At 40.6% G+C, this 27,816-nt stretch overlaps 1 pseudogene; it reads left to right on the forward strand.

The window, feature by feature from the left end:
• Positions 1–3,086: 3,086 nt before the first annotated feature.
• LOC149139831 (actin-93-like) overlaps positions 3,087–27,816 on the forward strand; it is a 48,477-nt pseudogene continuing 23,747 nt past the window's right edge.

Here is a 27,816-nt window from a genome sequence, read left to right on the forward strand (position 1 = left end):
CATGTCCCCTTTTGTTGTTGGAATGCCCTACCTTGAGATTGCTCGTATTCTCTCCACCATTTCCTCTTTAATGTTTGGAAGCTATCTGTTTCTGTACATACATTCTTAACAGAGGGAGGCTCTGTTTGTGTGAAGATATCAACGAGGGTAACCTGCTCTGTTGGAATAGGCTGGAATGATCCAGCATCCTTCTCTGGCATCTCCTGCTCTTGTTGCACTGATTCATTTTGTTCTTTGGTGGTTTGGGTGGGCCGGGGTGAATCTGAACTTTTCTCCTTATTTTCTTCCACTTCCTCCTCTTGTTTCATGACAGTCTGAGTAGGCCTGGATAAGTCTGAGTTTTCTTCATTTGCTGATTCTTGTACAACTACTTCTTCCATAGTAACTTGGGTAGGCCGGGGTGAGTCTGCATTCTCTTCTTCCTCATTTTCTATTTCTTCCTGCATGCTTTCTGAAGAACTTGTTGGTTCTTGTGTGTCAACAAGCTCTTCTCTTTGGTCCTGCGCAGTCTCTGGGGAATTTACTGATGCCAGTTCTTGTGTTTGTCCTTGTGCAGTTCTGAGGAACTTACTGGTTCTTGTGTGACAGTAAGTTCTTCAGTTTGTTCTTGTGCAGTCTCTAAGGAGCCTGTTGGTTCTTGTGTGACAACAGGTTCTTCTTTCTGTACTTCTCCTGTTGGTTCTTGTGTGACAACAGGATCTTCTTTCTGCACTTCTCCTGTTGGTTCTTGTGTGACAACAGGTTCTTCTTTCTGCACTTCTCCTGTTGGTTCTTGTGTGACAACAGGTTCTTCTGACTGCACCTTTTCTGGAGAGCCTGTTGGTTCTTGTGTGACAACAGGTTCTTCTATTTCAGCAGAGGACTGTGGCATTTCTGTTTGCGTAACAGCAGGCTCCTCCATTTCATCCATATCGGCAGAAGCTTCCTTCATTGGTTCTGCCACAACCTTATATCCTGCTTGAGCATATATTTCGCCACAATTGGCACACACATATTCCTTATCCTTGCTTCTTTCTGCCGCAGATGCCACTCGTGCTAGAATATGGAGGCTGAATTCTTTTTGGTATGCTTCCCTTACCCTTACTATCTCCTCCTGGTAATCCTGAATCTGAGATTTCAGGAATTCAATTTCTTCCTGCAGTGCTAGTATAGTGGGCTGGTCTTGTGGAACGGCAGATTCCCATGGGGGCAGAGGTTGTGCTTCATGATTTTGATCAGTATTTCCCACAGGTGGTTCTTGTGTATCACCCGGGGTAGTGGCTGTTTCTTGTGTTGCAGCCACTTGGTCACTATCACCTTGGGTGTCGACAGCTGGTTCTTGTGTGTCAGCTGTCTTAAGATATGATGTCACAAAGCTATGAACGCTCTTCATCTCAGCTTCTGAGGGTGAGGGAGAAGAATTTTGAGGGCTAGCAGGAGTGCGGATCCTTGTGACGATGGGCGGTGAGCTGGGGGAATTAGGGGGTTTAGCTGCTACCGATGATCGAGTTCTTCGCTTCGGTAGGGAGGCAGGGAATGCAGGCATTTTTCTCTTGAGGTTGATTTTCTTTAGAATAGGTACAGTAGCCGGAGTAGCAGGTGCCTTAGCTGAAACCCTTGTTCTTTTTCTTTTCAGTGGGGTTTTCTTTTCTTGCTGCCTTTTTTGTTTCAGCATACTAATAGGAATATTGTCCTCAGAGTCATCAGTAGAAATGCTAAATACGGAAGTGGAAGGGTTGGTTCTATTGGGAGATGGGGTTGTATTCATGGTTGTTTCTACTGCAGCTTGTTCATCCTCAGCGACTTGCGGGGGTGTTTGCTGGGGTTGTTCAGGAGCGTTTTCTGCTTGCTGAGGGTTCTCTAGAGGAATTTGCTCAGGCATGTCCTCTGTTTGCTGAGGAGGTTCTTTGTCTCGCTGAGGTGTGTCCTCAGCTTGATGAAGAACTTCCTCTTCATGAGGGATTTCATGCTCCGGCTGTGGAATTTCTGCCTCTTGGTGGGGGTTAATAGGAGGTGGGGGGTTATTTAGAGCAAAAGCTCTATTAATCAGTAATTGGGTTAAGCGGTGGTGTTTTAGGGACAGAAGTGGATGCTTCGCTCTCATAGCATAATATGACATATTTTTGAGACAGCCCAGTAGGTAATATGGCATGTTAATTAACTGTCCATTCCTCAAATGATTTAACAGAACAAAGTCATGTTGGTAGATTACCTGGTAGCGCCCTTCACATGTTAAATATTGCTTGACGAACTCAGCGATTTTTGGCCATGGCTGAGGTAACGACCACAATGCCACCCCTCTGCCCTTGGGCTCTACGTTCTCTCCTGGTCGGAGGAAATCCTGCTGTGCGTTGAGAATCAGGTGCTTCCTGCTGAACCACCGTATGCCGTTGGTTGGGAGCCCGGTAGCTTGGGCTATGAATTCCTCTGTAACTGGAATTTGGACCCCCTGGACAACAGAGAATCCATCCGTTAAGTTGCATGCGAATTCCAGAACTTGCTGCTCATCAAAATCCGGGAGTCTGCTGAAGTAGTCTATCCATCCTGCTCGCAGGAAGATTTGATAAATCTCCGGAAAGAGTTCCAGGACTGCTGTCGAGCCGGGTTCATGAGTAATGAGGGTTCCGCCCATAGCTATTGTTTTAGTAAATCTCAGAGTCCAGAGCCGGTCCTCCGCTTACAGTTCAGAGTAGAACATCACAAATGGTGGCATGCCGAAATCGGGTAAGTTTACATAATACCGGGAGAGGTAAGGGTGGCGGTAGTTAGCGTAATATGTCATTATTAGAGTTGCTTTGGTAATCCCCCCCTTCCTACGTGTTCATGACATGATTAGAAGTACCATCCTATCAATCTTTCCGCATTATCTAATATTTAATGTTCACACATAACCACTCGTACCTTCGTATTTACCTTTTTTGATCGCTGCGTCAAAAGGTCTCTTCTTGTCTTGTCGGATCGTAATGATTACTGCGGATCTTCAAGCATGGGAATTACCGGTGATTTGTAATGATAACGACGGAAAGTAGTGGTGGGATATTGTAATTATGACAAAAAGTGGTAGATTTGTTTCTTGGGGTTGAAGTGATAAGACTATATTCTCGTACATGAGGGAATATACTGGAAAAGATACTCCGGGGTCGGAAAACGGTGTTGTAGTGCTGGAATTGGTGTTGCAACAACAGAAAATCGCTGTTGCAGCAACAGGGAATAATATTACAGCTTTGAGAGAGAAAGCCGTTTTCAAAACGGGAGATGTAGTGGAGTATGGGAATACTGTTGCAGCAACAGAAACGGTGTCGTGACAATAGAAGTAGGAAGTGATGTTGCAGCAACAGGAATTATGGTAGGGAATGGTGTTGCAGCAATAGGAATTCTGTTGGGACACAAGGGATGATGTTGCAGCAACAGGAATTATGTTGGGACACAAGGGATGGTGTTGCAGCAACAGGAATTATGTTAGGACAACAGGGAATAGTGTTGCAGCAATAGGAATGATACTGCAACAACAGTAGTGGTGTTGCACAACAGTGGATGGTGTTGCAGCAACAGGGAATGGTGTTGCAGCAACAGGGAGCGGTGTTGCAGCAACAGGGAGCGGTGTTACAGCAACAGAAGCTCGACATCCATAAAATAACTCCCTTGAAGCCTTTGTTCCCAGCTACTCCTCAGGCCAAAATCTGCAAAAACTGAAATGTAATATCGTAATCCTTGGCAGGATTTATTAGTTTCTTAAATAAAATAAAAGAATATCTAACCTAAAAAAAAAAAAAAAAAATTCATAGTAAATAGAAATTCAAGTGCTTTGAGGGGCTGCAAGTTCCCCCAGAAAAGAATACTGTTTTATTGTCATGCAAGTGGCTTTAAAGTCCTCTTTGGAAACCGGCCGCTGGTATAGCCGAAGTCGGTAGCCATTCACTAACAGTGGTGTTTTGCTCCCATCGATTGTCAATAGTCTGACTGTTCCATTTGGGAAAACAACGTCCACTTCGTACGGCCCTAACCATCTTGTTCTTAGTTTCCCCTGAAAATTTTCGAAACGAGAATCATACAGTAAAGCCCAGTTACCTTTCTGGAACTGCTTTTGCTTGATGGTTCTGTCATGCCATCTGCTTCTTTGCTGTTGTATCACAGTTGTTTGATGGATGGCATCCAGTCTTTTCTCATCCAATTCCTGAAGCTGTTGCAACCTGGCTGTCTGTGCATCAGTTAAATCAAGGTTAACAGCTACAGCAGTCCTTAAAGTTTTAATCTCGAATTCTACAGGGAAAATAGCATTCTTTCCATAAACTAGTTCATATGGTGAAAAACCTGTTGTGTTCCTCCAGGTAGTCCTATAGGCCCATAGAGCCTCGGGCAACCTCTGAAACCAGTCCCTTCTATTCTCCTTTATTGTTTTTGTTAGGATGGCTTCAATGACCTTGTTGGTGCTTTCCACTTGCCCATTTGCTTGGGGGTGGTATGGTGTGGTCATTTTATGCTTGATATGATATTTTTGGAGTGTCTCTTTGAAGCCATGAGAATTGAAAGGAGGTCCTCCATCAGTGACTAATTCTCTGGGTAATCCAAATCTAACAAAGATTTCTTCAAATAAAAATGTTAATACCGCTTCTTCATTAGCTCTAATGAGTGCTTTGGCCTCTACCCATTTAGTCATGTAATCCGTGCATACTAATATATAGACTCTTTGATTAGATGGAGGATTAATGGGACCTATGAAATCTAGTGCCCATTTCTCGAAGGGTTCAAGAGTTACCTGGGGATTGAGTGGCATTTCATCCCTATGGTTCGGCTGGCCCATTCTCTGACAGCTGTCACAAGCCTTCACATATCTTTTAGCATCTTTGAACAGTGATGGCCAATAATACCCCATTCTAAGTACCTTGTGAGCTGTTCTTTTATCTGCAAAATGTCCTCCACAAGGGCCATCATGACAAGCTTTCAATATATCATAAATTTCGTCTTCCCCAATGCATCTCCGGATTTCTTGGTCTATACCTGTGTGAAACAGACACCCACTTATCCAGCTGTACCTAGCACTTTGCTGGATGATCTTTCTTTTCTCTCTGTGTGATAGGTGTGATGGTAACTTTCCTGCAACTAGATAATTAGCAATGTCTGCATACCAAGGTGAGTGAGCAGAGACTGCAAATAAATACTCATCAGGAAAAGAATCATCTACTGGAGCATTTTCATCAGTTTTTAAACGAGAAAGGAAATCAGCAACTACATTCTCTTTACCTGGCCTATCTACAATTGTGATGTCAAATTCCTGCAATAGTAATAACCATCTGGTGACTCGGGCATTTGTAACTGATTTATTCATCAAATACTTGATAGCCGAGTGATCAGTATGCACAAAAGTAGTATAGCCAGTAATATAATGTCTAAATTTGTTAATAGCATAGATAACTGCTAGAAATTCCTTCTCGGTAACTGTATAATTTAGCTCAGCTGGTGTCATGTTTTTACTAATAAAATAGATGGCATAAGGGAGACCATTTTCTTCCTGACCCAGGACAGCTCCTATTGCTGTATCTGAGGCATCAGAGGAGATATGAAAGGGTAGTGCCCAATCAGGTCCCCTCAAGATAGGAGCTGCGGACAACTGATGCTTAAGTTCATTGAATGCATTTTTACAATCATCAGTCCATTTAAATTCAGCATTTTTCGTTAGCAACACAAATAGAGGAGAAGCTATCTTAGAAAAGTTCTTAATGAATCTTCTATAATATCCAGCATGTCCTAGAAAGCTTCTTACATCAGTTTGTGTTTTGGGAATAGGGAGGTTCTGAATTACTTGTATTTTAGCTGGATCAACTTGAATTCCTAAAAATGAAATGAAATGACCCAACACAATACCTTGGTTCATCATCATATGGCACTTTTCAGTGCTTAAAGCAAGGTGTGCTTCAATACACCGCTTAAGTACTTTTTCAAGATTTTGCAGTGCATCCTCAAAGGTCACTCCATAAGGAGTAAAGTCGTCCATAAATATTTCCAATGAATCATTTAACATATCAGAAAAGATCCCTATCACTGCCCTTTGAAATGTTGCTGGAGCGTTACACAACCCAAATGGAAGTACTCTGTAAGCAAAGGTCCCCCATGGGCTAGTAAATGTGGTTTTGTCCTGGTCCTGGGGTGCAATCTTAATCTGATTATACCCGCTAAACCCATCTAAGAATGAAAAGAATTTCTTACCTGCTAAATTATCCAATACCTGATCAATGAATGGTAAAGGGAAATGGTCCTTTTGAGTGGCTTTATTTAATGCTCTGTAATCCACACATACTCTCCATTTCCCATTTTTCTTGGGTACAATAACGAGTGGGGAGACCCACTCACTGTCAGATATGGGGTATATAAATCTTGCATTTAGGAGCTTTTGACGTTCCTCCTTTACGATTTCCCTAAGGTTAGGATTCATTCTGTTGGATACCTATACGAATAGGTTTCATATTTCATGATTGGCAAATTCAAAATGCCAAATATGCTCTGCTTTGCTGATACAAAGATCACATATTGCCAAGAGAATACTAGGTGTGTAAATAACTTGATGTTGTCTAAATTTTGATGGATTGTCCAACAGCATAATCTGGATCATGCCATGTTTTAAATTTTCAGTTGTAGAATAGAGAAAGAAGTCTGTCCAAACTGTTTAATCTTGGCAGACAAGTAGCTTAGGTAGAGAAGAAAGGCTCCCAACTGCTTAATCTGGGACCTTGGAAGCAATAAGGGCAGAAGTAGATAGAAAATCAAAAGGAAAAAGCCAAAGAAAAGAAAAGGTAAATAAGGGTCTGCAAGTCCAAGTGCACCCTCCAAGAAGAAACAAAAAATGCTAGGCAAGTAGATGGGTAGGTAGATGGGGTTGCAGAAGGGGTATTCCTTTCAATTAAGTGTTTGAGAATCTGTTCACAAAGGCAAACCAGTGGATACAGGGGCCCCTCTTCTACATCATGTGCAGCAAAGCAAAGGAGCATGTCTAACTTCCCAACTCCCCCTTTCACATTCATTACTAACATCCCTTCAGCAGTTGAGATTCGTGGAAGAGTTTGAAGTATTATGGTGGTTCTCATGCCTTTAGAAGCCACATTTCTTGTCTAAAATCTTTTCATTTTGATCTACTCCCTAAACTAAGTAAGTTTCAAGCAAACTTAGTGGGTTTTCCCCTCATCTACCCTTTTCATACATATTAACCTCTAACTCTATTTTATGTAATTCCCCTATGCTACCTCTCCCCTACTATTATAACACCATGGTGTATAAACCCCCAAGCATTCTATAAATATCCTCCTTTTAGCATTATAGCTAAATATGTTTGTCTAAAGGGAGACTCCAGTCCACCAGGGGCTATGGTCAACCCTGTCTTGGGGCTGCTCTAACCTCTGGTTAGGAGCAACAACCTTTCCCCTAAGCCCTCACCTTCCCTCTGCTCAAAAACGCCACTAAAAACCCTTTTTCCCCCTGCTAAACCCACTCCTAAACCTCTTTTCTTTGTAAAAACCCTTATAAAACCCTTGAAAAACCCAAAAATCCCCAAAACACATGCAAAAACCCATTACCCCAAGGTTCTCCGCCCGAAATATTTAAATTAAATATTTTAATAGGCCAGCGGGCCCCCCCAAACCTGCACGATCCGTCGGAGGGCCCGCCAGCCGTCGATCTTCCGCCACCCATGATCTAACGGTGGGCGGGTATTCTTGGGCCCGGATCTGCCGACCTTTAGCGTCCGGGGAAAGTGGTATTGGGCGCCGTACCCTGGACGCGTGTCAAACGCTGAGGTTGTTCGGAGCCCCCCTCCCCGATACCGCCTTTGCCCAAAGGTGGTGCGGGGAACCCGCTTACCACCGTTCCTTTACCGCCTCCCCTTATGTCATCACTACGTCAGCATGACGTAGCGCCCTCCTCCGCCCCCGCGCCATATGATCCTACACGTAGTCCTGCCACCTTATCCACCCGCCACCGTGTCCTGCCACCCTGGCCTACACCTCAGCAGCCACGTCACCTCCGTACCCGGGCCCCACCATGACGTCATGCTGACGTCATCGGCGGAAAAGCGCCAATAGCATGTTTTTTCCAAATTTGTCATTATAAACGACCAAATTAGCCGTTTTTGGTCATTTTCACGCACAAACGACGTAGCCGTTGTCAACCAGCTGCCGCGAAAATTTGTTTCCAGCCATCAAATTCAAGATTCAGACCGCTACAAGTCAAGAATTCGACTGCATTAAGCCTCCACAGCCCGGCCCGCAGGCTTCCAAGCTAGTTTTTCCAGGTATTTCACCAGACTTCCCCATTTTTGCCCATGCATTCCATTTCTCTATAAATTCACCATTGAAGACTGGTAAAAATCCTAAATTCAACTCTGTCTGCTACCTAAAAGTGAGCCAAAGCAACCTGCATTACCCCAGAACTATAATTCGACATTGAAGCAGTCGTTCCACGGGCTGAAACCATAAAATTGTCCTCGAGGTGCTCAGCATTGTTCCCTTTTGCCGAGTACAGGCCAACTGCAGTTCCTACTAAAGAAAACCTCATACCCTCTGCAAATTGCCCTGAGCAGTTCACAATTCCTGTGAACTTGCTAAAAAACTGCAGAAGTAAGACTGTGTGTTTTTCATTATAAAACACAGTTCAGACATCGACTACAATTGACCTGGCATTTTGAGCTCTTAAAACTTTGCAAACCATTGCCATCACCTTATTTCAAAATCAAGTTTTACAATGGCTACTTCCGCATCCTCATCCCTCAGTGTAGCTCCATTAAATCCACCAAATAAAGAGTTGGAGGCCTTGGCATTTGCTGATAAAGACTATCTTATTGAAGACTTTGATGGTAACAGGGACTTCTTGCAGACCTTCTGTCAATTAGGAGAGGACTATAAGGATGGTCATGGTACACATGGGATATGGGAGTCAAACCTACCATACTACTGTCTCCCTGCTGTAAATGTCTTCCCTGAAATCATTCACCTATGTGTTGAAAACTATGATGTGCAGCACAGAGCTATTAGCACTCCATCCGGGAGGATCCTTTTCTACATTAATGCTGAGTCCATCAACAAAATGTTACATTTTGATCAGACAGAGTTGCTAATCCCATTTTCCATGAACTATTTGCTGGACACTGGTGCCAAGATGACCAGTGAGGAGATTCAAAAGGTCACCAGGGATTTCATGAGACCTGAATGCCAGCCTACAGAGCCACCTCCCTACCTGGGTGTCCATTTCAATGATGTGGGTAGGCTTTTACTGGACATGATTGCCTATGTGCTGGGATACAAAAACAGTGAGCATGTGGATAAAACAATGCTGGTATTGCTGTCTGCTTACAGTCCACGCCAACCCCCTGCCCGCAAATATAACTTTGCTAAGTTCATAGCTAACAAGATTCATGATCAGCTGAGCAAAGTGGATAGACAGGGTGTCTTCAGGTACTCGGCCTACATCTATCACCTCTTCATGTACTATCATTCTGAAGCCTTCCCATGCTACATCAAAAGGCTGGATCACAGAGGGGAAAGAAGATCTGTCATCTTCTGGACCTCTGTCTATCACAAGGTCACAAACTCACCCTATACCTACTGTGAATTTGTTGACCAATTTGTATACCCAGTCTCTTGCCTGTTGATGAGGTCCCCTCCTCCCAGATTATCAAATGAGATAAAGAAAGCCCTGCAGCTTTCCAGAAAATATAAAATAGGTGACTGGTACCTATATGAGAACCATACTGTCATTAGGATCTATGGCTGTGAGCTCTGTCCATACAGGCTCCCAAAATATGTACCTATGAGGTTATTTGCCTTGGAGTATTATAGGAAATTGATTCAGTCCGACCTCACCCATTTCCACAACGCCAAAAAGAAGGCCCACCTCAAGTTCAAACATCAGTTGGGCCCCTTCATCATGAACAAGAAAGAAGGGTGGGAAGATGCAGACCTGATCCTCAAGGATAAATACAAGTTGTCCTATAGTTTTCGGTGGGTCCATTATGACCCTGAAGGTTTCATCACTGCTAGGAGAAACAAGTATAGCCTTATAGGCATTAAACATTGCCAGTACTCTCACATTGAAAAATATGCCAACCTGCAAGAATGGCAGATGGATACTCTAGTTGAAAATCTAACTGAGGAAGAGAGAATGCTAAAGAATAGGAGGGAGCTTGAAAAAACTATTGACCTAGACTATGTGCAGCAGGTACCTTTCAGACCGCCTTATTCAGTAGGAGAAGGGACCTCGGCCACAAGGACTGCACCACAGGCACCCTCTACATCAGCACCGGTGACAGACAAAGGCAAAGGCATGATGGGTGCAGGGGAGGAAGCAGTGAAGGAAAAGTCTGCCCCTGTAACAGAGCAGCAGCCAGAACAGCAGCAAGGGCAAACTGTCCTACCACAAACTGAGCTACCAGCAGCTCCAGCACTGCAAATTCCACCCCTACAAAATGAGCCAGTAACTGCTCCAATTTTACAAACCCCAGCACATGAGGAGAGGGGAACAAAAAGAGAGAGAGAAGAGTCCACTCCTTTCAGTGGATCCTCCCACCAGCCAGAAGCCAAAAGGCAAAGAGCAGACTCTCCAGAGGTAGAAGACATTACTGAAGATGTCTTGGACAGTGCAAGAAAAGACAGGGAGGGCAGTCAGCATACAGGTACAAGCTCCTTTCAGCGGGAGCAAACTTTACAGCTCGGTTTGGAGGTGTCCTCTTCTTCCCAGCAGACCAAGAAGCCCAAAAGCACTAAGGCTTCTTTCAAACAAATAAAAGCTCAGAATGAGCTGCTAAGGGCTGAGGTCTACAAGAAATTCATAGATGCAACACCAGCCCAGCAAGAGAGATTAATGTCGGTATATGACATTCAGCAGGAAAAATTGCTCCTCAGCCACTTCAAGCCCAAAGGGCCGCAGCCTAAGACAGCTGCAGATTTTGTAAAGACAAGGGTGGAGGTCCTAGCCAGAGACATACATCCCATGGACCAGATTGAACTCCACAAGCAAGCTGGAGAGATGGTCTATGCAACCTTGGTAGAGAAGGCCACCATGGCCCATGAGCTGAAAGAGTCCCTAAAAAACACCAACACCCAGTTGGATTTTGAGAGAATGTCCTCTCAGGCCAAAGACAATAGAATAAAGTCCCTTGAGGAGATCATCATTGATCTAGGACATGATCCTAGTGATCCAACGGGTGTGAAGGCCCTCATGAAGAAGAAAGATGATGACTTGAATGCATTGAAGAAGAGGTTGAAGCTGCAGCCCACAGAGCACCCTCAAACAGCAGAACTTCAAAAGCAAAAACGGGCTGAGGACCAACTAGACCTCCTAATGCAGCAAGACCAGAGGATCAGGGAATTGGAGAAAGAGCTGGAAGGAATATTACAAGATAAACAGGCAGAATCCACTTCCCAAGCTCCTCCAACTACTTCAACAACAGCAGCAACTTCAGGGGCAGCAGTGCCCCCCTCAACAGAAGCAGCAGGAATAACAACAGCGCCAGAAGCCAGCAAAAGTGTAGAGGAGCTGACCAAGGCCATCAAGGTAATGGAGCTCCAAGCCAATGAAATAAAGAAGGCCAAGGAAAAATTGGCAGAACTAGATGCCAAATATGACAAGTCAAAGGTAACTGTAGCAGAGCAGGGCAGAGAAATAAAGGCCCTAAAGGATAAGATCAAGGCCTTAGAAAAAGAGCTAAATCTGGAAACAGCCATGGCAGACATAAAAAGGATCTTATGGGCAAAAATTGGCCATTGCATCACCCAACAATGGAGATCAATAAAAATGATGCATGAACAGATGGACTTGTTGAGCCAAGCACAAACAGAAATCAATAAGGCCAAAACACTGCTGCAAAACAGACCAGAATAGGCCAACAGAATGATAGACTTCTTGAACAGGAAGGAAAAGGAGGAACTGGCAGCCATAGGTATTCCCAACAGAACAGAAGCCGTCCTCACTGCCAAGAAAGTGCTCACTCTCAGGAATTACGTGCAAACTGTGGAGAGGAAGTGCTATGAGATCACAACAGATGTGGAGGAATTCAAGGTCAAGTTGGCAGTGCTGCAAGCAAAAGGCTTGCCCAGCCTCCTAACTGGTGCAGGAAAACTAGTCTCCCATGATCAATTTGCCAACTAAATGGCAACATACATTGAGAATCAGATTACTGCATCTGGCAGTACATCTGAACAGACAGGGCCTCCCTCAGGACAAAACTTATATGACAAACTGGAAGGCATGTTCTTTATTGAGAATGAAGTGAATCACCTCTTTGAGACTCCTCCTAATTTCTACAGGTATACGGAGGCCGATGAGACCTTAATAAAGATTAGGAGGCATCAGATGCCGAAGGAAGATTGGTGGCAAGCAATGCTCCAAATTCTGCCACGGTAGCTACAGTTGTTTGGTCACTTCCAGCTCCAGGTTACTACAAGACAACAGCATGATAAAGTCAGCATTAAAAGCAACTGAATGCTGACTCAGCATATAGACTATGACGGCTAGCCAAAAGATAAAGAAATGCGCAAATTTTGACAGCGTACCCTCAGCCGACTCTAACTGCCAGCAAGTCAACAAGTTCTGATCATTTTTGACAGCTAAGGGAACGAAAGTTATTACAGCATTAACTTTCTCAGCTGCTACACTCCAGCGGTTGGCATGCTATTAATGAAGCATTTACTCTCTATTTTCAGATATTTTCTTATGTATAACTTTGTATATATATACTCCCCTTAGTAACGCATAAGGGGTTGGTAATTTTTCACTCTGAGGCATGTATATTGTTTACCTTTCAGAATTGTTTAATACAAAGAGCTAGATCAGCTCAGCGATTTCCTGGAACTATGGTGTCTTGCTGATGATTCATGTGTTGATGCAGAATTCCTATGTTGTCTGATGAAATAACAATTTTTTTCCTTAATCTCTGTTCTTGTCTTTCTTATGTTCATCTTACCATACTCATGTTACACTAAGCTAGCAGTAAAGAAAAAGAATAGTGCAGGATTTGTTATATGACACCTTGTACTCAATTTTTACTGCTGTAAATGTTTGTCTTTCAGAAATAACCATGAACATGAATTCTTAATTGCTCATGTAGCTGGTGATTCTATATGTATGAATGTTACCTAGAAATTCTTAATTGCTTCTAGGACAATATTCTCACTGTCTTCTCTCTAACAGTTTACTGTAAGATTCTTAAGTGCCTTGCATAAACTGGACACAACCCACCCAAACACTTTATGAAAGTTTATTTCTCAGACACTAACCTCACTCTGCAGCATCACTACAGCATCACACTGGACCTCAAACAGTTAAAGGACCACTGACTCCATAGCCCAATGGACTAGAACACTTTGGAGAATGCACAAGCACCTTGACTGAAATTATCATCCAACCAAACACCAAAAAACAAAGGTCTGAACAACATAACTAGCCTAAAATATTATAATAACAGAGACAAATCATAAAGAGAGAGCCCTCTCTGGTTGCAGTTTGGCTAGAAGCTGCAATCCAAAGATTGGTTCGTGGTTACCCCGGCCGTATTCCCTTGGGAGTCAAAGGGAACAACCTGGGTGTTAACACATTCTACGCTGGGGTTGACAGACTGGTCGGGATCCCTCCTTAATATAGATACGGTGAGTACATAGTTCAGGGGAGATCCCTTTCATGTCTGTGTAATCCCATGCAAATGCCTCCTTGTTTTCTTGGAGTAACTTTATTAATTGCTGCTTTTCATTATCAGTCAGATCAGGATTTATATTTAATGTTTTACCAGGTTCGATTTCAATTGTTGTGCTCTTGGAAGGGCTTCCTACTACTGTCTGAAATATGTTTTCATCTTTCATGTTCTGTTGGGATTCAGATTCTAAGATTGTCGTGAAATGATTGTATGTTTCAGGACTGACCGAAGAGGGTTCAGAAATAAAACTGCTGATTAATTCATCCTCTGTGGAGTCCTTAAAAGTCAAGGCTTGTCCAATGGTTAATATAGGTTGGGTTTCCTCATCTTCGTAGTCTACCCAAACAGAGTTGTCAGTATTAATCATGGGTGTAGCATGAGGATAGAGGGTGAGCTGTTTGGTTTCCTGTCCATTAGAGATGGTCATTGATCCTGATCTACAGCTGATAAAAGCATCTGCTGTGGCCAGCCACGGTCTCCCTAGAATCAACGGATGACCCCCCAACTTTGTTTTAGTTTGTAACACCACAAAGTCAACCGGGTAATTCCAAGATTCTACAGAGATTATGAGATCTTCAATGACCCCCTCGGGTTTAATTGTAGAGCGGTCAGCTAGTTCTAAGATAGTTGGGGTTTCCCTGATGAAGTTTTTCAACTGGAGCAATTGTGCTGTTTCGAGTGTCATAATGTTTATTGCAGCTCCTAAGTCTACCAGTACTTTAGAGATATAGGTTTTTCCAACCTGGACTGTTACTGTAGGGTGGCCAGGGTCACCATACTTCACAGGATAATCTTTTTCAGTCATTAAGGCAGTTAATTCTCCCATCACATGAACTGTGAGGGGATCCTTAGCCTTTCTCCCAGGTTTCTTTATGCAAATGTCTCTAATAGTTCTGGCATAAATAGGGACATCTCGTAATGCTTGTAATAATGGGATTTTAACATACAAGTTTTGTAGCTCTCCTAACAGGTTAAAGGTCGGTTGTTCAGGTGTCTTAGTGAGAGCTAGCCGTTCAGGGAATGGCGGATCTATTGCTTGATCATTACTATTAGGTGCTGATTCTGCTGGTTCAGCATTATTGTTAGCTGGTTTCTCTTTTCTAGTTTCTTCTTTGTCAGAGTCAGTAATATCATCTATAATAGGTTCAACAATTCTCCCTGAGCGAAGATGGATGTCATTACATTGCAGGGGAGAAACAGGATGATTCTGAATATCTATCACTTGCAGGGCTTTATTATTATTTGGATTGGGGTTAGGTTGCACAGGCAGCTGTGGTCTGATTGCCTGGTTATTCGGAGGAGTATTAGATGGTAAGGAAAGAGACTGTTGTTGTTGAGGAAATGGCATCTGTGGGGCTGCCCAGTTTGGATTCCATTGATTAAAATATGGTTGCTGGGGAGCCCACGGATTCCACATAGCAGGATCAGGAAAAGGGAGATTCGGTTGTTGCATAAGTGGAAAATTCATAGGATTAAAGGGTGGGTACTGCATTTGGTTCATGGGTGGGAAATTTGTTTGAAAAGGATTACTATTCCAACGACTGAATGGTGTGTTAGAGCTCATACCTTGTCTTTGTGGCCATTGCCTCCTCTGTGTCATCAGGTATACTGCTTCAGCCTCTTCTTCGGTTGATTGCAGTGCTGCTTTGATTCCAGGCAGAGTGGGGCATTGCTGAGTCTCGTGGTCCTTCTCACAGATTGTGCAGATAGGTATCTTATCCAGTGGGCATTCCCTGAGTGGGTGCTTTTCTCTGCATTTGGAACAGAAAATGGCTAGAGCAGCTTCTGCTTCCGCCTGTTTCTTTTTAATCTGCAGAGCATCAATTTGTGAAGCAAAAGAACTCAACATCTCAGTTTTAAATTCTTCTAATAAGTTACCTATTTCAGCTCTCGTTGCTCCTCCACTGGCTGACTTCTGAACTCTTGAATACACATTATCCCTGCTTCTTGATCGATTCCCTGCTCCTCTTGAGCATCTCATGCAGAGATTAATAATTTCATCAAATGGTTCCTTGGAAATGTCCCCTTTTCCTAACATGTTCAACATATCCAAGCAGTCATCACGTACCCCTTTCAGTAATATGGTCTTTAAAATATCTTTACTCATATTAGGATGTTCGGACCTCTGCAGATTATACTGCAGTCTCTCCACAAAATCTTCTAAGCTCTCATCCTCCTTCTGAACCATTTTGAACAATTCTTCCTTCCTTTCTCTTGTTCGACAGTAGTCTTGATATTTGGCCAGGAATCCTTCCTTCATCTGGTCCCAGGTGGTGATTGCCTGAGCTCCCAAGCTCATAAACCACCTCAACGCATTCCCTTTTAGTGTTGCTGGAAACAGTTTCAGTTTCTGATTAGGACTTATATAATCATAACTCCTACATAGTATATCGAATTCAAAGAGGAATTCATCTGGGTCTTCTGAGGATAACCCATGGAAGTTGGGTAATGCCGAGAGTGGAATGTTCTTCATAGGAGTTGTTCCTCTCGGGAGATCCCCAATGGGGAATTCCAGGGTAGAGAGTGAATTCTCCCCCCTTCCTTCTGTTCTGTTATCCTCCATTGGTCTTTTTCCTGAATCGCTTGCTTTATCTTCTGTGTCTTCTGTTTCCTCAGGTTCTTCTACAGGTTCTTCTACAGGTTCCTCAGTGTATTCTGGTGCTTCCAGCTTCCTTTCAGGTCCTAGTACTTCCTCCGTCTGTCGATCTGTTTGTGAGGAATGTTGGATCTGAGGTCTCCGGGAACTCGTCCTCTGTGATGTTTCGGCCTTTGAGATGATTTCGTCGATGTAAGTCTTTCTTCCTCCCTTGCCGCCTGCGAAATTAGGTTTCTTGCGTCCTCTCATGCACCTGTTATTTTTACAAAGAAATCATTAATACTTTCAGAAACCTTTAGTTGCCTTCCCCGGCAACGGCGCCAAAATGTTGGCTAGTTGAATTGTTTATGAATTAAACATTCAAGTACCACATTAATTGTCAACCTGGGAAAGTCTTTTTATTGCAAAGGCTACTGCGTACTGTATGTACTTAAATTCTGAAAGCATTAAAAAGTTGTAGTATACGTGATCTTTATGCTAAGTTATCACAGTACAAACAAAATGGAAACAATTAATTAAGATTACAAATCTGGAAAGTAAAATGATGGATTCTCTGCTGGCAGAGGATCAGGACCCTATCCTCCAGGTGAGGATGTTCAGCACCTGCCCCTGTAACCAGATTGCTAATGCACACTGCACTCCAGTTCACCGGTGAAAGATCCTTGCACACTTCAAACAATTAATGAAACAGAGTACTAGCAAAACAGAAATAACAGAGGTAATGCTACAGAATCCAAACAGAGTATCAACAGAAAGAAAATATCACACACTTACACACTTGACAGAAAAGTAAATGGGCGAATCTTGTGAGGAAGGTGGGCCCAGTCCCTCTCACAAGATTCCCCGGAACACAAAGGCTAAATTAGATGCTCAGAACAGTCTTCTATTCATCTGCCAAAAGGATTCAATTACAATGATGTTCAGCCTTGCTGATGTTTCCTGAGTCTTACTTATAGAATTTTCCCCAAAAAGATGATCCCCTACTAATGTAGATGTCTCCTCTTTATAGAGGAGACGTCTATTACAATAGATGATTACAGTTCATTCAGTTACCCTTGTTCTACCAAAAATAAGAGTTACATACCGCTGTTACAACAGTATAATCATACATTCCTTCTTAGGTTCTGGCTGTTACACAGCTGGTAACTGTCTTCGACCGTCTTCTTGGGATCTTCGCATTCCTTTGCCGTTTCCCCATGCTGCTCCTGATTAAACAATGATAACTGTGTTCCGCCCACTTTAGGTAGCTATAGATCATGCAGCGTCAGCGTTCCTCGAATAGTTGCCAGTTGCTGTCCAGCTATTGCAAAATAACCTACTTTGGATAGTTGCTGTTACTAACTGTAGCAACTTCGTAGTTGCTGCTTCTGGTGTTGCAGCAACTGCGTAGTTGCTGTTTCTGGTGTTACAGCAACTATAGATTATAATTCCTGCAGGCTTAAGACAATTACTTGACAATTTAATCAGCTTTTCAAAATAAATACAAAGATACTCGTGAATATGCGATGAACAATTAAACATATAGATATGCGGGAAGTTATCTCGTACCTTGGGGTGATTAAGTCATTATGCGGTCAAGGCTTACAACTTATGACTCAAAAAGATAATATTATTGGCAAAAGTATATGGTCAAAATAGGTCAATTCTGGGTCCTAACAGTATCATTATCTCATCAATTATCAACAAACCATACCATTGATCTAGGATATAGCCAGAAGCACTACTATTACTACATACTAAGGAGAAACCATGGCATAAGTTTATAGATTTAGATTTTTTTGTAAACGACAATAAATTTTTCCAAAATCATTACAAAGAACCTTTCAGTATGTCACACAAGTATGTCATAATACGTTAAATCATGCAAGCTCTGCCAAAATCATTGAGTTATCAAAAGAAATATGTAGCATATGCACAACATACTAATGGATATCTACATACAAACAAGGATTGAACCATACTCCTTGTTATCAAAAGGAAGAATCAAAACACATATCTCTATATACTTTCATATCTATATGCGGTTACTTCTGGAATGATCTATCAATCATATAGAGCACATACAAACTCTAATGTTAGCTCAGGAAACTGAGACCAAACATATCAAGGAACAGTATTGAAAATTGATCTCTGATCATATACCCTATCAATGCAATAAAAAATCACTAAAACATTGTATCATAACCTTACATATTTTTTCAATAGATCCATAATATATTGAAGATAATCCATACTAATATTTGCATGAAACAATGCCAGATCTTTGCAACATTAGTCATAACTCTCTATCTATGCATACCCATATCATCAATTTTAATATAAGGACATTCTTCAACATTTTCAAATCAATAAAAGGACGAGTCATTAGCCTCTGCAACATAAATATATTTATGTCTAAACATAGTGTGCACTAGAGACCCTTGTCTTTATAATCCTATCTCTGAAAGCACTGCATATTCATCTCAAAACCCCACAATATAGTTAGCACTTTGTCTATCCTCAATCACTACATTATCTAGATGAAAAAAATACAACCATTGCTCCATTTTTTTATCAACCCTGGTCCCCTATACACCATACATATCTCTGCATGCAAAGGTTAAGCTACTATTGCCACAAAATCCAAACATCATCTGTATATACTACGATCTGAAAAAATGAGGACAAAAGAGTTTCATAAAATGTATAGATATGATCCATATTTTTTTCATTTCACCTACATAAAATAGGTTATAACATATATCTCTAATTCCCATTCATATCCATATCTTCAAGTACACAAATATGACCTTCCTCTTGCTCCTGGTAAGCACTTGCATCAAATATTTATCACAAGGATTTCATCTATTGCTCACTAATTGCTCTAGATCAATTTCCTTATATAGCTTTCAATCCTTCCAATGCCTCAAGGAAAAATCTATTGAATTGTGATTACCATAGGCACAAATACAATTGTAAATATTTGACCAAATCAACACAACCTTGCGCACAAAATTGAATGAGAAAAACCATGGTTTCATGCACAAAACTTTGGTGTTTTCATCTACATGCTTGGCCGCTCCCACAAGGAACCTTCCATGTAGTTGGGAGGCCTATTAGTCACACCCATAGGCATATTTTCATGTTTTTGGGGATTTTTAGATGCACTCTTAAGCTTCCTTCCCTGTAACTCGGTTTCAGATAGGTAAAATTATTTTCTTGGTCCAAAACTTGCCCGATCATCTGCTAGATGTTCTTTAACACTTACTCATGCCTATGAAGGCTTATCAAATATTTTTAGGCCTCATATACCTTTTCCTTTACTGATATTATGTACTTTATAATTGTTAACAAGCAATCCATTCATGCAAATTGTGATGACATTTCAATCATGCACTACGTACTATGATCAACTATGCTAATTTATTCAGAGCATGAAGAGATATAAGAGATGAACAAGTGATCAAATATAATCCTATATTTAGACATATTTATAACCATAAAAACCTATTAATTAAGTACATCAATCTTGTGCTATATATATGCACAAAAATCCATGAAAGTTTCACACATCAAGATAAGGTAGACATCAGAGTAGGTTGTCGTCAAGGACAAATCCACATCCATAATGCCAAAAAAAGAAACCTATCCCTAGCAATGAAATCAATATGCCTCACGTTTGATGAGGAAAGTGAATGGGAAGAATCATGAATTTGTTGGGAATACCATCACAAGTTGATTGTACTCATAATTAAATTTCCAATGATAGGTGGAATTCCACTTAACTCCTCACGATTGAGGAGATATGCCTTCTCAAAGATGAAGCCCCAAAAGTTGGTCATGGTGCCCAAAATGAATGATAAAAGGATGCTTTATGTTTGGTAAAAATTTGGCATAACGTAATTCATAGATATTTCTTATGGATCTTCAATATTGATAAAGTTAGCCCTCAAAAAGGAATTTTTCATGTTTTTAAAATGATGTAAAGGAGGATTACTTTCAACCCCCAAAAACATGATGTATATTGTTGAAATACAAGTTTTCTTCACAAGAAAATTTGAATTTATGGGATAGGTTGGGTCCTTGCTTCAAGGCATGATTGCCCCATTTTCATGTCCCTCCATCAAGTATAAATTTGGGCCTTGGTTCCGCTCAAAGGAATTCAATTTAATGCTCATCCCTAGAAAATTTCATCTAATATTTCTAAGGCCAATGAAGTCATGCTAATGTGAGAATTAGGACAATTTCTTTAAGGATTTGTCGGTTTGAATTTTTAATCCTTTTGTGGTCATTTTTATTAGACAAAGGTCACAATTCTAAGGTTAGTTTGGACCCCTACTAAGGCATTTTGTTTCAGCCATCCTATGGAAATGTTTCAGACCTGTCCTAAGGAAAATATGTGCCATATTTCGGTCCTCTTCTGAGGAAACTTTTTCCCCCTCTAAGGTAGGGAAAAAAGAGTTCCTAAGGAATCTTAAGGAAATTTTCAAAGTTGTTGTGAGCAATTTTAAACCGAATTTAGACTAGGTGTGTGTTTATTTCGACCATCTTTCTGAGGCTTGTTTCAACCATATCTGAGACTGTTGAAAGGCCGATACTAAGGCTAGTTATGGGCCAGAATTCAACTAGTTATGAGGCCTATATTTGGTCTAAGTTGAAGCATGATTTTAGACCTCTTATGAGCCAACTTTTAAGCTTATTTTCAGACCTATTTGAGGTAGAAGAAAAATGCATATAGTTGATTATCCATAATAGATGCGAGGACATATTTTATCTGTAACTTTTGGATTTTCTAAAGGTCATTCTAATCCTAAGAAAGAGGCCACATTATTTCCATATCAAGCCACAATATAATTTAATGATTTGAATTTGAGTTTGAGGATTATCTAGCTCAGATTATTGTGATCCTAAGAGGCATATCAAGATTGTGTTTGGCATCAGAAAAGAAGAAAGTTAAGGTCGTAGTTAAAGGAACTAAGATAATATTAAGGTTTGTTTGAAAAGGCATATTAAGGGCTAATAACATTTTTTATTGATCCTATTATACTGCTTGATTAATTGAGGAAGTGTAAATCCAAATCATCGAAAGTTGTTGATGTTGGGTGTTGAGCTTGATTATATTCCTTATTCATAGGTTTTGTTTCAATCGTGTTTGGATCCTAGTTTTTAATGGGGGGCGTGGGGATTTCTCCCCCACTAGTGCTGCAAGAGGGTCCAAGTGGGTTGGCAGAATGCTTTTGAGTCCCCCATCTCAGTAAGGGTTTGGGGGCAACGCCCCAAAGAGAAAAATTCCTTGTAAAAATATTGTAATTTCGTAGTCAATCTGGACTATTCATTAGGTGTAAGATCTGATAGTAGAAGTTATTTTAGTTTATGGTTTCTTTCCCTAGAAGGAAACCCTCAGTTTATATGAGGGAATTGTATTATGATTGTGTATTATTCTGTGAGAAAATAAGAGGAGACTGTGTGTGAGCGAAGAGGAAGCTACATTGTATTTTTTGTAGCTTGTATCCCTTTAGATTGTTGGATAATATAAAAGGAAGGATTGGCTATTTCTCCATGGATGTATCTAAAATTGGATGAACAACATATATCTATGTCTCTCTTGTTTTATGCTTTTTTTTTCTTCCAATATTTTCGTTTCATTAATATATTATTTAATTTCTAACAAGTAGTATTAGAGTCGAAGGTCCATTTGGTTGATAAACTCGCAGGAAAGAAGAGTTCATGGTTTGAGTGGGAGAAATGGAGGAAGATGGTAGGTTTAGGGTAGAGAAATTCAACAGAAAAAGTTTCCAGCTATGAAGATGTAAATGGAGGATTATTTCTATCCGAAATATCGTTACCTACCATTGAGTGGAATAGAAAAGAAGTTGACAAGTATGATGGATGAAGAATGGGAGATTATCAATAGAAAGGCACCAGGAACAATATGATTATGCCTGAGAGTGTCGATGACCTTCAACATTTCAAAGGAAACTACAACGGAACATATAATGAAGGAATTGGCCAAACTATATGAAAAACCCGCATCCTTAAACAAGGTATTTCTTATGAAGCATTTACGTAATATGAATATTTCAGAAGGTGGATATGTTGTTGATCATTCAAATGAATTTAACACGGTTACCAATTAGTTAAGCTATGTAGGGTTATATTTTGATGATGAATTTAGGTATATGTTGTTTCTATGCTAATTCTCATAAAGTAAGAATGGATTAATCATGTTTATTATTTATTCTTTCTTTGGATCTAATTTGATGATGTTGTTGGTGCTATACTTAACAAGGAAATGCAATGGAAAATCTCAAGTGAGACATTAGGTAATTCTTTGACTGCAAAGACTAGGAGAAGAAAACTAGAGAGAGGAAAGAGCTCAAGATATCACAATAATTCAAGGAAAGGTAGATCCAAATCCAAATTGAAAATAGTGTGCAATATGGGAAGAAAGAACACCTGAAGAAAGATTGTAAATCTTGAAAGGGAAAAGAAGGAGATGGAAAACAAGAGAACAATCAAGAATGAAAGTAATGGGTGTCGTGTGCAAGATGATTTGATTATTTGATTAGAAAATATTATTGATGCATAGGCGGTAGATTCAGGGGCTTCATTCCATATGACACCCCATAAGAAACATTTGCATGACTATATTGAAGGATATTTTGGACAGATTCATCTAGGTGATGAAAAACCCTGTAAAAGTATTGGAATGGGTAAGGTACTTACAAACAAAAATAGAGAGCAATGGCTATTAAAAGAGGTAAGGCATGTTCCAGATCAAAAGAAAAATCTAATTTGTCCAGGGTCGTTGGGAAGTGAATTTTGTGTAACTACTTTTATAGATAAGACCTGGAGGGTTTATAAGTGATCCTTGGTAATAGCAAAAATAAATAAGGTTGGTGCATTGTATTTATGAAATGGTATATTTTAATATATTAATGTTTTGACATCCATGGGTTCATATAATACTATTATAGACATATTTGGGCACTTCAACCCCAAACTTATATTTCAATAAACTAGGGCTCATCAACCCTTAAAAGAGTTATTTCACACCCTAAAAGAACATGGTCATCTGATTACATCATTACCCAAAAGTTCCACCTGAAAAACCATCTAGAAATGGCCTAAAATGAACCATATTGACTGCTACACTGGCCAGGTGCGATGCATACTAAGTGATACACTACTTAGGTGCGATGCATACTGACTAGGCCTTCTGTAGGGTGCGATGGGCGAAGGTGGACAAATGTTCGAGACAATTTTCTAAGTGGATTCTCATGGAATCTTCTAGAAACCTCTCCTATGACACTTGCCTCTCTGAATTCGCCCAGGGATGAGTAAGAGATCCAAGAGATCTCCAAGTGGAACCAATTGTAACAAGTGGAATGACACTAATCAAAACCCCAGAGATGAATCACACCCTTGCACCCATCTATAAATGGATCCCTCATCTAAGAGATAAGAGGTTGGAATTTCGAGAATTGCAAGGAAGTGCTGATAGTTTGCATTTGAGGAAAGAGCATTGTATTGTTGGTGTGATCTTGTTATTTCATGAGGTGAAGAGGGATTGATGTTGGGAGGATGATGTCGGATCAGACAACTGGGTTGTAATTCTCCCTTCTATTTAATAAAGTTCTTCAAGTTTTCTTCCATATAATTGTGCAATTGTGAATGTTATCATTTGTGAATGCTATTGTATGTTCATTACATATCTGATTCTATAATGTTTATGGTATAATAGATCAATATGCTTTGATGGTTCTTTGTTACTGTGTTTCTACAGGTACTCTCCAAGCGGGATAAGTACGGAGAGGAGTTGCAAGCTCTGTCAAGGGGGAGAGAGATCAAGCAAGGGTAAGCGGAAGTTCCAGGTTGGTTCCTTTGTCTTTCTCTTATCTATTATACATAAAAGAAATCGTGAATTGCTTTAAACTATTGTTTCTAGGGTAGCTGCCAAACCTAGAGGGCTAGTCGTTCGAAAAGACACTAGTTTTCCCAGAAACAAATTGGTGAATCCACTGGGGACCGAATAGATGTTTGTTTGTTGTTATTGTTTTTTTTATAAACTATAGACAGAGCCTGAAGTCAGCCAGGTAGCCTTCAAACTGCTCTTGCTCTGCAATTGCATAGTAGATGAATGTTGCTTCAATCAATCTCTGGTTTAGTTTATGAATTAAAAATTTGACTTACAAGCATTCTAGATGCCTTTTTGGTAGCTTAATAACCTCTCAAGACATTCCTCTATACTTTGCTCTTTACTGTCCATCATAGCTCAGCTTAACTCATTGAAAACAGCTACACTTCTGAGCCAAAACCCACTTCAGTTGCGCTCCCTGACCCATCACACTATCTGTCACTATAAACCAGTATGCATCACACCTCCCGAGTGTGTAAAGTGGGATGCATCCCTATTTCTGTGAAGCTTAGGTGCGATGACTGAATGAACCTACTTCCATTCTAGAAATTGGGGGTTTTTGTCCTTGTTTTCAGTTTTGATTAGCCATTTTTGCTACTTATGAATAGTGCCTCATTACTGAAGCCTGCTTGCATCACATAGATCAGCCTCCATTTGATTAGGATTAGTAAATGTTTTTATGTATTTGTCCATCATTTACAATCCTTTGTCAAAAAGTTGCTTAAATCGATCTATCGCTTTGGTACAAAAAGTGTCGTAACTGTCGTTTTGTGTCAAAAAGAGAAGTGTCATGGATTCTTCCTTCCCTGGATAGTTGATTGAAATTTTTATCATGTATTTGATTTGATTTGTTGATATTCGAAGTGTCAAAAGAATTTTCTATTCAAAATTGGAAAGTGTCATCTAGTCTTCCTTTCTCTTTTGAAGAAGAAATTGTCAAAAATGTCGCTTTGAGTAAAATATTTTAGATCTTTGCTACACTTAGTTTTCCTTTTTGGAATTTTTCACATTAAGGGGAACGAAAAACAAATACATGCATTTGCATTTGCATTTAGTTTGTGTGCGAAAAATGATTTAGGAAAATGCACTAGTGTGTGCTCTTTGCTCTTTGTTTGAAAGAATTGTAATCTTCTTTCCCTAGTAGCTAGGATTTTCATTGCTCAAAATAAACAATGATTGTTTATCATTGTAGATTGCATTTTAGGAATTTCAAATCAATATCACGTGGTGAACCATTGAAATACAAACTTTAAAGAAGATCAACTCTAAAATAAATTCCAATGAACCTAACAACGCTTTGTAACTTAATGCGACACATCTAGAGGTCTAGGCTAGAGACATGTTCCGGCATCGTAAAAACTAGTAACTATCATTTTCATTGAAGGTTGGGTGATTCCTCCTCCTTGATACGACAAGTGCTAGCATGGACTTGTGCTCCCCGTACCGTCGCGTATATATTGGGAGACCACAATAGGCTTATATCCTTTATCCATAGGAAGCTGAGTCTGTCGCCTTATTGATCGCAATGCACTGAACACAGCATTTGGGAAGATTGACTGCTGTACATAAGTCCTTGGTAATTTCTCTTTAATTTATCACCAAGGTGTATATTGCAGTTTTGCGATTGGTTTGGTAATACCTCTGTCTATATTTTCCAGAGTAGTGACTTTCGTTCCATTTCGACTCTTTAAAAGAAAAGATCCATCTGAGCACTTGTCACTTTAGGCTCATTAAAAATCGAAGGAGACTAGAGTCATTTTTAGCTTTTTCTCGACTCTTAAAAACTGAAAAAGAAAAATTGTGTCAAAGCATCTTTAATATTAATTGAAATCGAAATAACATCCCTGTTCCTTAGTTGATCTTAGGTTGAGATATATGGAGACAAATCCAGGATCCACCAATCAAGGAATCCCTTTTGAGGGGAATCCTAGTCCTTTTTCTTCTTGGGGAAATATTGGTGCTTCGTATATGGCCACATTGTCCCTTCCGGGAATTACCATTGGCCTACCAATATGGCTATTCTCAACCTCTGTGGTTCAAAATACCGTGATTCCTCCACAATCGAATCAGCATCTAGTTGATACTGAAGTTGACCCTTCGCCTTCTTCTTCGTTTGTTTCTCCCTCCCCTTCTTCCTCTTCGCTTGGTGAAAGTAGTGATGCTAGTAACCAAGTGGCTGAGAAGAAGAAGAAAGGGAAGGAGAAGAAGAAGAAGCCAATTCAGCAAGGGGGCAACCATGAATCATCTGGTGAAAATCCACACATTAAATCTCCTAAACCCAAATTTCCTTGCATAATTTGTAGAGGAGACCATTTTCATCGAGATTGTCCTTGCTTTCCTCGGATCTTGAGAGAATGGTCTCCCCGTTCGCACCGTCCGGTGTCATCAACCTCTGGTGATCATGGTTACAACACACCATCAACTAGTAATATTAAATTTCGTGGACATAAAGGAAAGGTCAAAATTCCATGTAGGTTATCTGAAGATGATCATTCCCTTCACCGATGTCCTTTTTTGGATGAAGCCAAAAGAGTCGTGGATAACTGTCCTGCTTCACCGCAACGACTTCCATATGGCTACAGGAAAGTCTCCCCAAGTCCTTTACTAGTTGAAAAACTGACTGACTTAAATCAACCATTGGTCGAAACCACTCTCTCTGAAAGTGAATCTTATGAGTCTATACACAACCAAAGTCAACAGGTCGAGGTGACAGTTGACCCAGTTTTTCCTTCAGAAGATCATACCCTTTCCAAAGAGAGTGAGAACAATATCGTTCAAATTCTTTTTGTTACTTCAGAGTCCGATGAACTTGGGGGCAATCCACTCATTCCTTCACAACAAGAGGAAAATCCCCCATTTCTCGTAACTCAAGGGGTTAATTCACCTGTTTATTCGGTACCCCCTCCAAGTATTCTAGTCACTTCCTTTGAATGGAATCCATTAGGAAGATCCCACCTTCCTTCTTATGTACCTTTCTGGATCATAGTACAAGTTTACAAAATGATCGTGTCTGGAACTATCATAGATGAGGGTGCATCAGTGAGTATCCTTTCCTCAACTGCTTGGAAAGCGCTTGGTTCGCCATCACTTATTCCTATTATGCAAAATCTGTTACGCTTTAACAAAGGAACCAGTCAACCGTTAGGGATCCTTCCTAAGTTACCGATCACTTTGGGAAGGAAAACCGTTCATCTGAACGTGATGGTAGTCCCGGGGCCATTAAATTACAATCTACTCCTTGAACGTGACTATGTTTATAACATGGAAGCTATTGTTTCAACACTCTTTCGAGTGATGTGTTTCCCGCATGAAGGAAAAATTGTCACTGTTGACCAGCATTCATTTGCCCATCCAAGCATAGCTCCAGGTCAATCATCATCCCTAAATGGTCCTTTTGCATCATCGGTATCTCTTGAACCTTCATTCCATCCACCTAATTTCCATGAGTAGTCTGGTGAATGTAACAAAGCTTGGGGGCATGCACCCTTGTCTATTCTGTGGACACACACAGCTGAAAATATAATTTTCCCTATAATTTATGTGATTGGTCTGACACACCATTCACCTTTGTCTATTCTGCGGATGAAGCCAAGGAAGTGTTTTGTCTATTTTGCGGATGAAACCATCTTACCTAACCTCAGTAGTTTTCATATGTTTACAGGAGACTCTCCTTTC

Source organism: Pinus tabuliformis, chromosome X (assembly GCF_031772625.1).
Source record: "Pinus tabuliformis cultivar Carrire ecotype Pingquan chromosome X, CPIR1, whole genome shotgun sequence".
Classification (NCBI taxonomy): domain Eukaryota; kingdom Viridiplantae; phylum Streptophyta; class Pinopsida; order Pinales; family Pinaceae; genus Pinus; species Pinus tabuliformis.